This window comes from Podarcis vaucheri (genome assembly GCF_965113315.1).
Source record: "Podarcis vaucheri genome assembly, chromosome: 2".
Lineage (NCBI taxonomy): Eukaryota > Metazoa > Chordata > Lepidosauria > Squamata > Lacertidae > Podarcis > Podarcis vaucheri.
In genome coordinates this window covers 62,763,194-62,780,353 of record NC_138760.1, presented here as the reverse complement: position 1 = coordinate 62,780,353, position 17,160 = coordinate 62,763,194, and the positions used below count along the sequence as shown (strand labels likewise).

The 17,160-nt window shown below is 43.0% G+C and overlaps 2 long non-coding RNA genes across 2 annotated transcripts in view; one reads left to right on the top strand and one right to left on the bottom strand.

The window, feature by feature from the left end:
• LOC309525935 overlaps positions 1-17,160 on the bottom strand; it is a 51,122-nt gene that overhangs the window by 5,346 nt on the left and 28,616 nt on the right. The gene's annotated exons all lie outside the window — the stretch shown is intronic.
• LOC309525937 lies at positions 1,251-4,798 on the top strand. The gene is made up of 2 exons (XR_014216588.1): positions 1,251-2,646; positions 4,705-4,798. It is a non-coding gene; the product is annotated as an uncharacterized lncRNA (long non-coding RNA).

The window sequence follows — 17,160 nt, the reverse complement described above, 5'->3', positions numbered from 1 at the left end:
GATTTCTTACTCCTGTAAACGCAAAAGGTTTTCAGCTGTGGCTAGTAATTTTTACATCTACCACAAAGGATCTCATTTTGCTTGCCCTTCTTTTTTTATAGCTAACCTCTTTTTACTTAACTGTCTCTTGCAAGAAGAATTTTCTTACCTATTTTGTACAAATACACCGGAGGGGAAATTGAAAATAAATAAATGATTGTGTAGCTAAACTAAAAAGCATGTAGAATCAACAACTTGGTCTGGTGCCACTGCAGCTATAGACACAACCTGAATCTTGTAAGTAGGATAATGCCAGATGGCATTGTGCACTGCCATAGAGACTTTGCTCCCATTTTCTAACTTAACAGGGTTGTACTGGTGGCAATGACTCAGCCTAAAAGGACCAGAAGTTGCCCCTTAAAGAGACTGTCATCAGCCATGCCTTCCCATTGCCATCTTGACAAATGGCATCAACCAAGATGACCAAAGTGGCTTCAGTGTCATGACTGGGCTTGAAGCCAAACTACAGTGTCACAGGTGTTGAGTAGAGACAACCTTACCACAATATTAGGATTCCCACAACTGATCCTGAAACTACATATATTGCATGTATTAAAACTGTATAGATCCAACATTTTATATGGATTTCCTTCAGCTGCTCAGTGTATAAAGCACTTAGTCAATTTCCACAGCATTTCTCCTGGGAAACAGAGGAAGAATTCCATTTTAAAGCCTCTAGTTCCCAAGGGGAAAATTTACCAAAAGCAAGTGCCTAATTTACTGCATGACAGAATGGAGCAGTATATACAGTATATGCACACATGCACACAATAAGCAACAAGTAGCTAGAATGACATTTGTTTTCCACAAGTACTGCATATTAGAAGAATTTGCTTTGGCTTAGAAGTGCTATTAAATATATCTGCATTATAAATTGCAGCTGTGTAAGTGATATAGCTATCAGATGACACTTGAATAGTTTCCTGTTGCACTATCACCACTGATAAAAAGAAAAAAGAAATGTTAGTAGAATTTCTAAAGTGTAAACCGTTATCTTGTGTTTAAAGTGTTGTTCTGGTGTTTCTGTTTTCATTACAACAAATATTGACTCAGTAAATATCATGGAAAGCAGTATTCCACCAGCCTGGAGATAATATAGGAATATATAAAAGCAGTTTTATAGTTGATGGGTTCCTTAGCAAATTCACTAGAAGCATGGTTCACAGTCAGTGTGTTTCAGGGCCCCCTCAAGAACAATTTGCACATTTGGGCAGTATGTTTATTTAAGGCAATACAGCAAACCTGAGTATGGTAGGAACATCATCAACATAGTCAAACATTGAAGAACAGGAGCCTGGTCTAGGTTTTCTGTTTGCATTTCAATACAAGAATGGTTCGCAAACATTCTGTACACTCATTCTACAAATCCAAAATGATAAGCTTCACTCACTTTCTTTACAAGTTATAAAGACCCATTTCAGGAACTCATTAAAATCTGTGGAAGCAGAATTAAGCCCTAGAAGAAATACTGAAAAAAACACATATGTAGTATGTTTTTGGGTGTAAGAGTGCAATGTGCTTAAAATATAATCCAGGAGGAGGTGAAACACTCATGACCCAAGTATCAAAAGGTGGGGAACCATTCTTATTGCCAACTTTAAATCATGCCAGCGCCTTCAGCACAGGCAATGGGGGAAGAGTTTATTCATATTTCCAGCAGGCTTATGGCAGCTGCCTTTTCCTTCAGCCCATAGATCACCTGACTCATTTGCCTTTATCTGCTTTTACCTGCTGCCACCTAACCACAGCAAGGTGGTTTGTGGCACATCAGGTCTAAATAAGCTCTTGGTCCCTGATGGTAGCAGGTAGTGCGGCAGGTAGAAGGATTTCTGTTTCATTTTATCCAGTTTAATTTTGCTGCCTGAGCCAAAGGAGAAGACGGCACCCCTTTGCATTCCATGCACGCGAGCTAATCAGACCAGTAGCTGAATCTGACTGTAATGCTGCTGATGGGAAAGTCGTCTTCCATCACAAGCTAGCTTAGAGGGCACAGGGCATGCTGTGTGGCACATGCAGCTCTGAGTACCAGCACCTTGCTTCCACTCTTCACATCTGCCATCTGAGGTGGCTTCCCTCACACTACCGAATGGTAGGGTCAGCCCTGATTTCATCCTTAAACACAAAGAACGCAATGGTTCCCCAGTGAGGATGCCATCTTGCACAGCCAAATCCTACTGATTTCAAAGGTTGACTTATTTCAGCTTGTTGATTTAAATAAACACAGCCTTGGTTTCTACGAGACAGTTTTTCGGGAGTTGTATGTGGGATATAGGAATGGCCCCAAAGGGACAATGAATTGAGCTTGATTTGTTATTGGACAACGTTTAGATATAACTAGCTGTTGCCTCAGAATGGTGGCACCAATAAGGCAAGGCAGAGAGCCTCCAGACAGACACACGCACAATCCTGAACTGGAAAAAAAATAACCAGACAAATATAGTGAGTCACAATGGAAACATGGCATGTGAATGTGACAGGTACTTAGACAAATAGATTGTTAACACCCAGACAGACAGAGCTGATAAGCCTCTTCAGCCAACTGGACGCTTCTTTATCCTGCTAAGGAAGAGGAGGAAAGACTTAGGATGATGAGCAAAAGTAGACCTGGTAAGCTCTGACACATTGCTTCCAGACTCCAGTCCACACCCATGACAAACAAAATGTGCAGCGTCTCTCAGCAAAACTGCTTTATGTGCTGGAAGGCTGTAAATATTATTCTCTGCTTCTGTGCCAGATAATGATGTATTCTGTAGGCCAGGGCAGCTTCCTCTGCATCATTTCTGGTTATGGCGATCAGGCCTTCACAAAGAAATTTTTCATTGATGCTGTAGTAGTAGGGTACTTTGCAGGTGACAGTCATCTCTTTGGAGGAGTCCTCTATCTGAAATGCTATTTGAAATGCTGTCCATTATAAAGATAAAGAACCATAAGAATGGGCCTCTTCTGTGTTGGCTCCCTGTTTGTGGAATGCTCTCCCTAGGAAGACTTGCCTGGTACCTTTGTTACATATATTTAGGCACGAGGCAAAAACGCTGTGGATATTACAACCTGACTGTCTGTCTCCCGGCACTGGTGATTGTAAGGGATTCTCATATGGTGGGGTTGATGTTGCCAGCCTTCCTGTCACATTTTCAGGCATTAAATAAATAAATAAAGGAAGAAGGAAGAGAAGACTTGAGGGTGCCCGTTAACAGTTAGCACCTAGACAACTGAACAGGCTCACAAGCCATCTGGTCACAGTCTTCCTCACCATAGTAAAATGATATTTCTATAGTAAAATATTGGTATTTCTATTTAAATTACAGTAATTATTTCTAAATTTGCATATATGCAGTGCTTTTTTCTGGGGGTGCGCAGGGATACGCATACCCTAAACACTTTGTGAATCTTTGTACTTTTGTCCATTTACAGGTTTCCCCCCCTAATTTGAACTATAAAATGGTGATTTTCTTGAATCAAAATGAGAGTACCCCCGAACATTTTTAAAAGAAAAAACGCACTGCATATATGCATACAAATTAGGTTCCCCACGCCTGCCCTACAGCAAACCCTATTGGTCTCTTGAGTCACATGACTGCCTGCTAGCTGCAATGTTGTCCTCTTGCCTTCAGCAGTGCTGAAGCTCAGCAACTCTCTCTTCTAGAAAGCTACTAAGGTGGCAAAGAGAATTAGTAAGTTGCATTCTCTTGTTTCTAGAGGGGAGCTTTGAGACTCCCTGAGCCGTACAATGTACATGGCAAACAAAATAAAGGTAATATTTGTTTGGAGAGAAAGCTTGAGAAAATGTGATTGAAGCCAAATGTGTGAAAACACCTTAGAAACCGAAACCTGATTATCCTTTTCCAGGGTGTGCGATTTCAAGGGTAAACTGCTGTGTCATCCATCACGGAAGAAACACAAACACATTTCCTCCAGGTCCCTATCAGGAGGAAGACTCATGTTCCTCCCGTAAAGAGGCAACTACCTGTTCTGACAAAACACTTGGAAGTTAAAAGGCACTGGTACTTGTCTTCCACTCCATCTTGTCAGACTGTAGACAGAGGAGATCCGGACATCACTCTTATCAGTCTCGATTCACTTCACAAGATAAGAGTAATGGCGGGGGGGGGGGACAGAGCTGGCATTCACCAGGAATGTTATTCCCTCTTGTTAGACATGAGCAGAATGCAATCTGGGTCCTTAGACAAAAGACAGCCCTTCCATTGGCAAATCCCATTCAACAGTGAGGCAAGAACAGCTGCAGATTCCTTTTCCATAGCACAGGGGTGGGCAGCCTGTGGCCTTTCAGGTGGTTTGTGGACTATAATTCCTGAATATCAGCTATGCTGGATGTCCAAGAGGCATCCTGAAGGCCATAGGTTCCCCCAGCCTGCTGTTATATGTTAAGCATTACCGTCTCTAGGAGATTATTGGAATTTCTTGGAAGGACACATGTCAGAAATACACTAAAATGCTAAGAAGTCAAGCACCACACACAAAGATATAAGTATTATTATTATTATTATTATTATTATTATTATTATTATTATTATGTTTGTATAAAGCAAGGCTGCCCATGCAATAAGGTAGAATTAAATGGCTGCATTGGGTGTCAGATTTCAGGAATTATTAAAAGGAGGGATATTTTTGATCAATATATTGTTTAAACTATTCTTGTATTTTCAGCCTCAAGACACCAAAACGTTCTGGGCCAGCCATAGGCCCAAGGCTCTCTTACTACAATTGTAAAGTGAAAGGAATAAAAGAAGTTGAAGCAACAGCTCATATTCTCCAGTTCTCAGTGCTGGTCTAAGATTGGACTCTGCCCTTTTGTTATGAAACCCACAAGATAAATGGGCCAAGCACTAGGTGCTTACCTACACTGTGTGGCCTTTTTCTTCATCATTTAATAAGTTTGTGAAATTCACATTGCAGAGGCACCATTTTTTGGTAAAAAGAATATGACAAGTCTAAGTGGGACCCACACACTATACTGTATACATTGGCAGCCCAGGCCATCTCTTGCCTCTGATTGAGGCAGGACTGCTGTGTTTCTTTGTTGTCTCTACCCAAAAACACCCAAAGAGAGGACCTTCTTAACTACCGTATTTTTTGCACCATAACACTCACTTTTTTCCTCCTAGAAAGTAGGTACCTTGTGGGGTGTGAATGTAAAGGGGTGTTTCTATTCATGCAAGTAGGCATTTGGGGAATCCAAGTTTGCACCTCGTTGATTTCCAGAATTCCGAAAGCCAGCATCTGGGAAGTAAGAGGTGCTATATAGAACAAACTGAATAAAAGTCTTTGCAAATTCCCAGCTATGGTGCAGCAAGGGAAGTGATCTAAGCCCTCTTGGACAGGACAAATTCTGGGAGAAGGAACATTTTAAGAGCAAAGATAAATAATGATTATGCAGAGAGGGGCAGCCTAAAGGGTTGAGAGATTTGTTCCAAGAGACAGACACTGTATATTTTTGTGTGGCATTTGGAAATAAATCTCTAGGCACATAACATAAACGCTGATGGAGAAAAACTTAAAATAACTAGTAAAAAAAATGGAAGTCACCTACTACAAAGTAATCAGTCATTAATTAAAATTTATGTATATTGAGTTTAAAGGTAAAGGGACCCCTGACAGTTAAGTCCAGTCGTGGACGACTCTGGGGTTGCAGTGCTCATCTCATTTTAGTGGCCGAGGGAGCCGCCGTACAGTTTCTGGGTCATGTGGCCAGCATGACTAAGTCGCTTCTGACAAACCAGAGCAGAGCATGGAAATGCAGTTTACCTTCCCAGGTGATGACATGGCTCCCCAAATCTCTTTTCTGATGAGAGCAGCTTTTGCATCTCATTTGGAAACCAAGGACCCAGAGTCTGGAGGAAGAATGGGGAGGCACACAATGCCAGATGCTTGAAGTCCAGTGTGAAGTTTCCACAGTCTGTGTCATCAGCTGGTGTTGGTCCACTGTGCTTCATTAAGTCCAGGATCAATGCAGCTGTCTACCAGGAGATTTTGGAGCACTTCATGCTTCCTTCCGCAGACAAGCTTTATAGGGATGCTGACTTCATTTTCCAGCAGGACTTTGGCACCTGTCCACACTGCCAAAAGTACCAAAACCTGGTTCAGTGCCCATGGGATTACTGTGCTTGATTGGCCAGCAAACTCACCTGACCTGAACCCCATAGAGAATCTATGGGGCATTGCCAAGAGAAAGATAAGAGACACAAGACCGAGCAATGCAGAAGAGCTGAAGGCTGCTATTGAAGCGTCCTGGTCTTCCATAACACCTCAGCAGTGCCACAGGCTGATAGCATCCATGCCACGCCGCATTGAGGCAGTAATTGATGCAAAAGGGGCCCAAACCAAGTACTGAGTACATATGCATGCTTCTATTTCTCAGAGGTCCAATACTGCTCTATTTGCAGTCCTTGTTTTGCTGATTTCATTTAATATTCTAATTTTCTGAGATTGTTAATTTGGGGTTTTCATCAGCTGTACACCATGATCATCGCAATTATAACAAATAAAAGCTTAACATATCTCGCTTTGCATGTCATGAGTCTATCTCATATATTAGTTTCACCTTTTAGGTTGAATTACTGAAATAAATGAACTTTTCCACGATATTCTAATTTTCCAAGTATCACTTGTACCTCAAAAGTTAATATATTTTGTGGGGTGTATGGGGTGTTAGGGGAGGCATAGTACTTCTGGTGGGGGACACATTGTGCTTCTTCTGGGGTATCTTATTCACCTTTGGTCCCCATCCCGTACTTAGCTCTCACCAGTGGCTCCTAGAAGCTGTCAGCATGTGACAGTGGCCACACCCCGGAAAACAGTTTTGACTGGTCGCCTACATCAGGTGAGGGTAACCAGTGGGTTTCAAACCCTCAGTGAGTTAGGGGCTTTCCCTGCATGCAGAGGCAGGGTCTGGAGGACTGGTAATTTCTCATGATTAATCTTTACTAGCTCTTCTAAATTATTTGTAATCTATATTTCTAAATACCTTTTTATTTCCCCACCCACCCACAGCTTTGGTAATTAAATCTCTGGAACATTTAAGTTACCAGTTTACCCAAACACCTAGGTTTTAACATGAAGCGTGCGAAGAGAAGTGCGATGTTCACATTCTCACCATAAATAAAGAAGGTATATGTACTCTGGGCGGCATGTGAAGGAATATCCTTGAACAAGGAAAAAGAATAACTGCATTTGTTGCTTCCTATATGCTGCAGGAGCTGATCGGGAAAACTGCTCGAGGGTTTTGTCATTAGAATTTTAGTTTACAGTGGCTACAATTCAGGTTGTTTGACGGGACAATTCTTTCTGAGCTGGAGCCCATAGCTCTTGGGTTAAACTAAATCTGAAACATGTACTCATGTCGCTTTGGAACTTGAATCACCCAAGGGCTTGCTGTTGTGCCCTTAAAATACCTGGTCAACCTATGCATCTCTGCAGACAGTTGCTTAGAAAGAAGAAACAGATCCACACTACATTTAAGGCACATTTAAAACACATGACTTTCCGCAGTTTCCTGGATTCTTAGAGGGAAGTCATGTGCTTTAAATGGGCACTGGGTGTGCTTTAAAGGTGTGGTGTGGATTTCCGGGGTTCTTTTTCAAAGGGAACTGAGCATGCAAATGCAGTCCTGCGTTTGCCACTGGTCGGAGGAGGAGGTACAAAATCAGTAATTTGGTTTATCTTTCGGCCTGCTCAGGGCCAAAATAGAACACAAAAAGCTCCACCCTCTCCAGTCATGTTTCTGACCATAAGCTAGAGCAGGAGTGCACACACACATGCGCCAGCCCACACGCCTGCCGCTCTTTCCCCGCTGGCTTTCAGAGCCATGGCAGGGGAGGAGGAGGTGTCTGCGGCTTCCTATTGGCTGCAAGAGCTTCCTGCAGCCAATAGGAAGCCATGGCTGCGTCCCAGAAGTCAGTCCCTGTGCAGAGCTAAACCGGTGTGCCGTGCCAGTTTAGCTCCACGCAGGGACTGACCGAGCAGGCGGCAAAGGCCGGGGGCCGGTTTGATGGCCCCCTCGGACCATAGTTTGCTGACCCCTGAGCTAAAGAGAACCAGCTATACATAGAACTTCTGTATTCTCTCACGTGCAGTCCTTGGTATCAGCATCAAGTTGAAAGCCAGCCATTCCAATACAATCATCAAATTCCAGAATGTTGCAGGTGGCTTTTGAAACCCATCCAAGGTTTCGAAATGTCCCTGCATACACCAGCACCAGATTTAGGGTGGTCCAGGTGGTTCCTCCACAGAGGGCGTTGAGGCAAGGGAACGCAAAATTGAGAAGATCCATTTGGGGGCCTCACACAGGGTGACATATTGCAAAAGATTGCCAAAGTCCCCCCCGCAAACACACAGATTGTGCCAGCTCTAGCAACTGAATTCAACTTGATGCTAAACATGATTGGTATCACTTGCCATAAGTGGCTTCTCATGCACTGAAAGGTCTCATCATGCTACCTTCAAGAAACACACCACACCACTTTGCACTGCAGCCTCTTGCAATATTGAGACACCTATCTCTTTGTGTTCATTTTGATTTCTTTTTTTCCTTTAAGAGTGGGGTGTCTGATAGGAAAGTCTGCTTTCAAAAAGCCTGCAGAAGACAATTAGGGAGCTGGAGGGATTTCCTCTTCATCCCTCATAGAGTAGAATGAGAAGTAATAGAAAACAAAAAATAGAGAGGCGACTACTCAAAATCATCCCGGCACCCTTTGGACTCCAGGCAACCATGCGTCAAAAGGCGAGCCCAGCCCTTCTCTTCTCTAGCCCCAGTTTGGAGGCCTGTGGTTTCTGTAGCCAGTTGGGAATTTATTCACCTATCCCACACTCTGGAATCCCACATCGCACCAGCCAGCCAGTCCTGGTAGGGAAGGCTACCACCTTTTCTCTCTAGCAGCATCCTTTGACTTTAACAATGAAACAGAGAGGCAGAAATTCAACCGGAGCACATTGTACCTCTATGTTGGAAAAGCTGCACTGGCTGGATTTCTGCCTATCACAAGTTGGTAAAAGTGAAGAAGCCCTGCCAGCACCAAAAAAGGAGGAATCAATGCAGATTTCAAAAGCAGAAATTAATTTGCATGCTTTCAGTTTATCCAAATGAAGAGCAAAAGGGAAAAGCAAAATTGGAGTTTTCTTTTAAAAAGATAAATCAATCTACATAATTTTTTCTGAGTGCATAGTATAAATGTCATTGGCATGCAGCTTGGATTCTATGGTGTATCCAATAGCCATGGATGTAAAAAAAACAAAACAAAAAAAACCTGGATACCTCTGCAGTATCCTTTTTATCCAGTCCTAAGATATGAATTTTCTTTTTCTTTTTTCACCTGTTATTTTCCATGCATTTAAATCAAACTGTTTTCTGAAGACATCACTTGATTGGGTCTCTTCCATCCCCCCAAAAAGCTTATGACTTGATAGCTCAAAATGTCAGTACTAATTAAGAAAATGGAGCTGTGCGCAAACCCCCAAGAAGTGCATCTGCCGTGGGGAGGAAATATCACTATCTTCCCCAGAAGCAGGAGTGCAGAGCAAGTATTTCTCCATAAACTGATTGTTAGCCAGCGATTTGGTAACCTCTGAATTATATGCTGAAGTACCCAACTTCCTCTTGTGGTTATGAGGAATAATTTTATATTTTGTGAAAGCAGAAGTTTAAAAGTAGCCACAGCTATGAATTTACATAAGACACAGCCAAATCCCATTCTGATTTATACCCTGTTCAAAGGCTGCTTTTGATTGGGTCAAGGGGTACAAAAAAAGGGATCCCTCCAGCCATTGCTAATGATGGCTATTGCTACACTGTGTTAATAACCATGTAGCTTACATTAGCCTCCTGCCACAAATGCCCCCACTTCTTTTGCATTTCAAATTAAACCAATGTGATATTAGACTGATACTGGATCTCAGCACTAGGCTGCCAGTTAATTTATCAGCAGCCCTGAATAAAACTCAACATGTAATTTTCAATGCAATTTGACTGATCAGCAATAACATAATTGGTTGCAAATGTCTCTCTCTTCTGTTGGTTTTGTCAAGTGATACTTTCATTAAAGTGACAGCACCAAAAATATGATCTGTATTCTTTTCTTTTAAATCAGATCTTGGCAAACAAAGGTTGGCATGTTAATGAGAACTCAGGAAGGGTTATCTGGTTTTGCCTACTTAGCATTTACTGCTCAGATAATCCTTGAGATATTGTTGGTTGGTGGCATTCCCCCCCCCATGCGTGCGCGCGAGAAAGTTTCAAAGCCAGAGAGCTGGAGCCAAGAGCAGGAGCATTAAATGCCAACACTGAAATGAAAACTTGGAGGCAAATTCTGTCTAATGGCAGAGGAAACCTTTTAAAGCCTGGACTAAAGTTAGCTTTCATGGCCTGATGTCTGGAGCTGTTGCTACAAGGACAAGGACATTCTCCCTGCCTATGAGGTCAGAGGGATTTTAAGTTTGTTGCTTACAAGATCAGTTCTTTGTTCCTTGCTAAGGTTGCACCTTATCTAATTTAGAAGGACCAGAGGAACTTACACCACCCCAGTGTATGAAGAACTGTCAGAAAGAATGCAAACTGGGATCCTGTAACTCTATTTTCTTGTGAATGAGGTTGCCAACTTTTCTTTTCTTTTTACTAGTTTTGAAGCTGTGCCTTTAACAGCAGACTGGCAAGCAGAAATCAAGCTTTTCCAGGCACCAAAATAAGTGAAGGAATCCCCTTTGCCTAGGCTCAGTTTTTGTGCATGTTAGGTTACAGTTCAAGGCCCAGGACCAAAACTGAGTCAGCACCAACCAATGCCAGCAGCTAAGATGGTCAAAACCCAGTTCCCCCAATATGAGTAGCCTGATATGTAATTACTTGCTAATTATGCAAATCAGGCACATTAATGTGTGCATTCTCTACCAAATGCTTTGTGTTTTGCTCCTAGCAAAGACCACAAAAGTCCAGGAAGGAACAATTAGCAAAGACCACAAAAGTCCAGAAAGGAGCTTCTGCCAGCACAGAATGGTCTCTCTCATTGGCTCAGTTCTCATGTAACCCCCAAGCCAAACCATAGCATAGTGCAAAGAATACAAGCACGTGGGTTCCTAGAGAGGCTGCTGTGCTCCGTCCTAGTCCTGCTGCTGCTGCTTTGCTACACAGCGCTAAGCCATGGTTTGGCTTAAGATACCACCTGAGCCCAGGCTCATAGTTTGCCTCCACCAAACAAAACCATGAGTTTCAAACCAATTTGAAAGGCACAAAAAAACTCTAGGGCAAGGGGTGGCTACACAGTGGACTTCCAGGTGTTGCTGGACTCCCCACACCTCTCACCAGCACGGGCTGATGGGAGTTAGAGCCCAACAGCATCTCGAGCGCCACAAGTTAGCTGCTCTAAGTTATGTGTCTTAGTTTACATGGTCTGTAGAACCATATCAGCGTCAACCCCCTGGCTTGGAATCAATAAGATGTGCTTCAGAAAGAGGCCAGTCCCTGGAGCCTATTAGGCAAAAGAACAAGGCGAGGCTAATGGGCAAGATTAGCACAAATCTGTGGGGTCAGAGGTCTCGGAAATTAACAACAGGCCTTGAGGTAATTTTTCCTAGCAACAGGCCACGGACTGAAAGGAAAAGCTTTCCCACTTCTTTTTAAAAACAAAAGAAAATTTAAAAAAACTTGCTCTTGTATCTTCCATAGCAGAGAGTATTTTCTCTTCCACTAAGATAGGCATGTGGAGCCTTTAGCCCTCCAGATGTTGCTGAACTATAAATTGCATTATCCCTGGCCTTGGGCCATGCTTGCTATGCCTGATGGGAGTTGTAGTTCAGCAACACCCTCACTCCTGCGCTAACAGAGGAGTCCTCAGATACAGGATTAGGCACGGGAAGGTCATTAGAGGATCAGCCATCACTATAAGAGTAATCAGTCTCATGGACTAGACATTCTAGCATGAAACAAGACTGGCCCAAGACATTTTGCTGCCCATGGCAAAGGACAAATTGGCAAATCCAGAGGCTGACCAGACTGGTACTTGATTCTTACTTTTAAGAGCCCTCTCTGGCAGAACCTGAGATTCTCCCCCTAAGTCCTGATGCTTCAAACCATCTCCCATCGAAGGCCACCTCTTTGGCAGCATAACATATATGGCACCACAAAGCTACCCTTGTGATTAAAGGCTCCAGCCACCAGATTTCCCCAGCTCAATAATACAAGCAGGAAGCAGGCACTTGTCAAAGGACAGGCCTTCCATGCCTGCTCAGAGGCTCCCAGCTTTAAGTTTCCGAAAACAAAAAGGTGATCACACCCATAGCACTGCATCAGTCAAACAGTTTAGCTTCAGGTTTGGGAGCGGTGAGGCCTCTTTGTGAAGCTATTATAATTCACCCCCTATAATATCGCCTGCAATGTTTGAGGGTGAAAACAATAATTTGATCAATAACATTCATGTTTGGGTGGGTGTCAAGGAAACCAATCTTTCTCTTCACAGGAATAAACAAGCATTTAAAGTCAGGGGAAGCAAACAGATCCAAGCTCTGTCCCCCCAGTTGCACAGCTGGACTGAGCACAAAGCACCTCCCCAAGATAAAGTCACCCAATCCTTCTAGACCATGGATAGTAAATGTAATACAGTAAGATGCATTGCAAGTAATTGAAATTAGCACCAGAAATTACTAAGCAATCATTGTGAAGTCTTAATTCTAAGGCTGAGTCTAGAACAGTAGTGGGGAACTAGAATCCAACAATGTGTGAAGGGCCACTAGTTTCTTATCGCTGGCCCAAAAGGAAAGTCATCCTACAGCCACACATCAAAATCCAGTTTCCCTCCTTTAAATTCTGTCCAATTAACAGAGCTATTGCTGCTTTCTTCTCCTTGATCAATTAATCATTAAACAGTGGTTTCCATTCATTGGGTAGGATGCAGGAAAGCAGGAGCAAGCTTGCTTCATCCTGAAAATGTGAGCAAAATATTGTCTGCATGTTTTCCCTTAATATACCTGCAAATATAAGAGCTAGAGGCTTTAAAAAAAATTGTTTATAGAGATGCCACCTTTTTCTGGTAGCATCCTCTGTGCCTTTAACAATTGTGCAACAGCTAGAATTTGAAAAGGTGCTTTTTTACCCTACAACCTGGAAATGCAGCAATCAGGAATTGCACTTGCTGAATCTTTGCCCATTATATAATTGTTAAAGCACTGTTCCCCAGGCTAGATATACCATAATCTTGGTGTGGGGGGGGGGGAAACATGTAATACACTTTCATCCCTGGGAAAGGTTATGTGAGTCAAACCTCATTATAAAGACCACAAGCAGCTTTGATGAGTCCTGGTTTCCCTCTTCTGTACGCCAATTGATATGACTCCTTTCCACCTTCCTACTCCACTGTGCTGAAAAAGGCTGTTTCTCATGCCAGGCTAAACGAGTTACTAGGTAAGGTGCTTCAGGAGTACCCTCTTGCTGTTACTGACTAATACAGGCACACTTCTGGAATTCATATTAGAATGATGAATCACAGCTACAAGTAACCTACTTACACAGCTCACAGATGCTGTCATCAAATTCAAAGGACACTATTCTGCTGAAATGTTCTTAGTTTGGGGGCAAATAAAATTTGTGAACTATAATATGTCATCACATGTCTTTCCCATTTCCTACTTGGCAATGTGTATATTTCTTAGCAAATGTTTTAATTTGTGAATTAGATTCAGCAGTACTGAGGTCTCGCTTAACTTCTGCCAATCACATCCAAAGCTGCAATTTCTAGCTTCCAATTGTGGAGTTGGAGAATAGCATAGAGGGGAGAAATGCAACTTATCTTGTCTACTGGCTGTGATCTGGGGTCTATTTTTTCAGTAATGGCTTTGAACCACTAACTATCCTCCCCTGCCTGCCCCAGAGGAGGGGGAGAATATCACTTTAGCAGCTCAGGATGGAACTTCAAACTAGTAGCCCTTCTCTGAGTGTTGTAAGATATGAGTGTGTAAGCTAGAGAGCTGTAGCATTGTTGAATGTGGACAGGTGATGGGGCTGCAAATGCAAACATTCAGGCAGGTAGCACTTGTCAGAAAGAAGTAAGACCAGCTTAGAATCCAAAAACTACTTGCTTATTTCTTGGCAAGAGAACCAGTATGATAGTATGACTAGCATATTAATCTATCGGACAATGACTGGGGAGACCAAGGCAGGTTCAAGTCCTTGCTCTGCTATGAAATTCACTTTGAGTCAGTCATACTGCCTCACAGGGCTGTTGTGAGGATAAAGTGCGGAAGAAACTATGTTGAAAAAATAATAATAAATACATTCTCCTATATTAAGTAAAACAGATTTCTGCTCCACAAACCCAGGGTGGGGAACCTTGGGCCTGAAAGCCAAATATGGCCATCCTCCATGTTTGGTCCTCAGGACTCTCTCCCAAACCACGCCCTTCCCGAGCTCTGTTTTTTTGTCTGGCTCTGCTCATGCTTCTTATTGAACTAGACCAGGCTTCCTCAAATTCGGCCCTCCAGATGTTTTGAGACTACAATTCCCATCATCCCTGACCACTGGTCCTGCTAGCTAGGGATCATGGGAGTTGTAGGCCAAAAACATCTGGAGGGCCGAGTTTGAGGAAGCCTGAACTAGATGAAGGGATGTCTGTGCATGAAGAAACCAGGGCTGGCCCAAGACATTTTGACACCTGAGGGAAATCACATAATGGCATCCTCCCCTGCCAGGGAAGAAGGGGTGAGTGAAGATCTACATTAGGAACAAGGGGAAGAACAAGGGTAGGAGGAGACCAGCAGCACCTCCTATTCACCACTAGGCCACTGCAGATGAAGCATGGGGATAGGGGGTTGCTGAGGAGGCGGCAGATCTGGCCTCAAAGGAGCTATCACTGCCACCTCACCTGTGGCAGCAGCAGTGAGCAATGCATTCCTTGGAGGCCGGATCTGCTGCCCCAGCCAATCCTACCACCCGAGGCAATCACCTCATCTTGCATCACTGGTGGGCCAGCCCTGGAAGAAATGAGTCTCCTGCACAAAGGTAGAAGTAACATTTGTTGCTCTGCCTACTTTTGTCCCTGGCCCTTTTCATCACTGGTTTGTGTTGGGGGACCCTTTAACCAGCAGGGAATATGGCCCTTCAATGAAAAAGGTTCCCTGCCCCAGGCACTGCAGGTGAGGGTAAGTCAAGGTACATTCCTTTGGTAAGGGCTTTAAAGAAAGGTTAAATTGCCCGCTAACACCCTTTGTCTGACAACAATGACCAAGCCATGCCAATGGCTTTGCATAACAAGGCAGCAGGCCTCTCAGCCAAATGTTTCAAGATAGCTGTTAAGTCTTCACCAAATTGTCCACATCCTTTCTCTGTGAGGTAATTTCCATGCACAGATTTACAATCCCTTTGTTTTCCTACCAATAATAACTGACTGAAGTAACTAAGCCTAGAAATTCCAAATTTGTAAGGGTCTCCTCAGGCTAAAAGTAGGGCATTTTAATTGAATTGAGCACTTTTTTTCTCATCAGAGCAGATGAAAAGTGGCAGATTAGTTGCAGAGGATTTTGTGTACTTGTTTTGTTCTTTGGCTGGACTTCAGGGGAAAAACGAGTCTCCTGTACTTTTTGCAGGTAGCTGAATTTCTGTGCATCGATTTCAGAAGTTTATTCATTTACTTACATCCCAATTGGGGCCCCTTCCAACTCTACAATTCCATGAATCCATGATTTATATTCCAAGGATCTCAAGGCACCATACATGCCCCCTGTCCTCACAGCAGCCCTTGTGATGAAAAGTTGGCTGAGAGGTGGTGACTAGCCTAAACTCACTCAGTGAAGTTCACTGTTGCATGGGGATTTTGACTTAAGTCACCCAATCCCTTTGTTTGATGGTCCAACTGCTACACCACAGTTCATCTGCAGCCATAGAGCCATAGACCTTTAGGAAGTTGGTCAGTCAGCTTTCTCAACAGCAGGGCAGCTGCAGCTTCTTGGCAGAAAGTGCTGTAAAGGAACGCTAAGGAGTGTCTCTTTTTTCACACATAAAAAGCAAAGCTAATGTCAGTGACTAAGCATTTTCTATAAATCAAGCTGAAACAGCATTTGGAAGCCTAGTAAAAACCTGCAGATATATCAGGGGGAAAACCGGAAAAGTACTGTAGTGACTTGAGCATTAAATAGGTCATAGATGAAGTATAATGGTTATTATTCGGCTTAAACTTGTACCTTGAATGGAAAGGACTTTAAAATTCAGTTTGATGTCTCCACTTACAGATTTAGAAACCATAATGAATCAGCTTGATTAAAAACATCCAGGGTTGTAATTTGGGGTTCCTTTCCTCCCCTGTCCCACTTGCTTTACTCTTTCACAAGCCTACTTTCCTTAATAGTAGGAAGTTTCAGAAGCAACTTTTACACAGGACCAGTTCCCTTGTGAATATTGAGGACTTCTGATGTTGTGGTTTTTAAAGTTCTTTACAAAAATGCAAGTTAAGTACAGAGCAGCAGGCAGACACCTAGACAAACAAAGCTGGTATTTAAAGCAGCATCCGTTTCCCCAAAGGAACAGCACGCAGTCTACACAAGACTGCTTCTTTTCAGAAAGCTGCAAACTTTCAAACTTATTTCTCTTTTATTCTGGCTGTGATCAGAACAGTCAAATGGCTTCCTTCAGTCCCCAGTACCAGGTGGGTGTGCAGTAGCTAGTAGCCACCAGCCTTCCAAGGCCATTAAGCAAGCGCCCTCAGATAGAAAGCTATACAAAAGCTTCACAATAATGTCATTTTGCATCTATATGGAGCAAACTGTCAACAGTTATTAAGTGTGGCTTCCAACTCTCATCCATCAACATTTGGATCACTTAATGCTTTTACCCATTACATTTCAGTTAACTTTATGCAGTCTCACCTTGGCTTTTGGCTGCTCCCTTGTCCAAGGTGTACAGAGAACTGCTCCAAAGTGCAAGCTGTTCACACAGCTGCAAGACAAGAGGGTACAGCAGCCAAGTTGCTTGTCAAGCTAGGCTGAGCAATGCTTAATGGAATGCGGGAAATGCTGTAATGCAATAGTGCTAGCACAGAAATTTATCAGCAAGCGTGAGAGACTGATCTTGTGGGTGCTCACTCAAGATCACTTATTGCAGGTTACGTATTCCATAACAGACTTTAATCACCATTT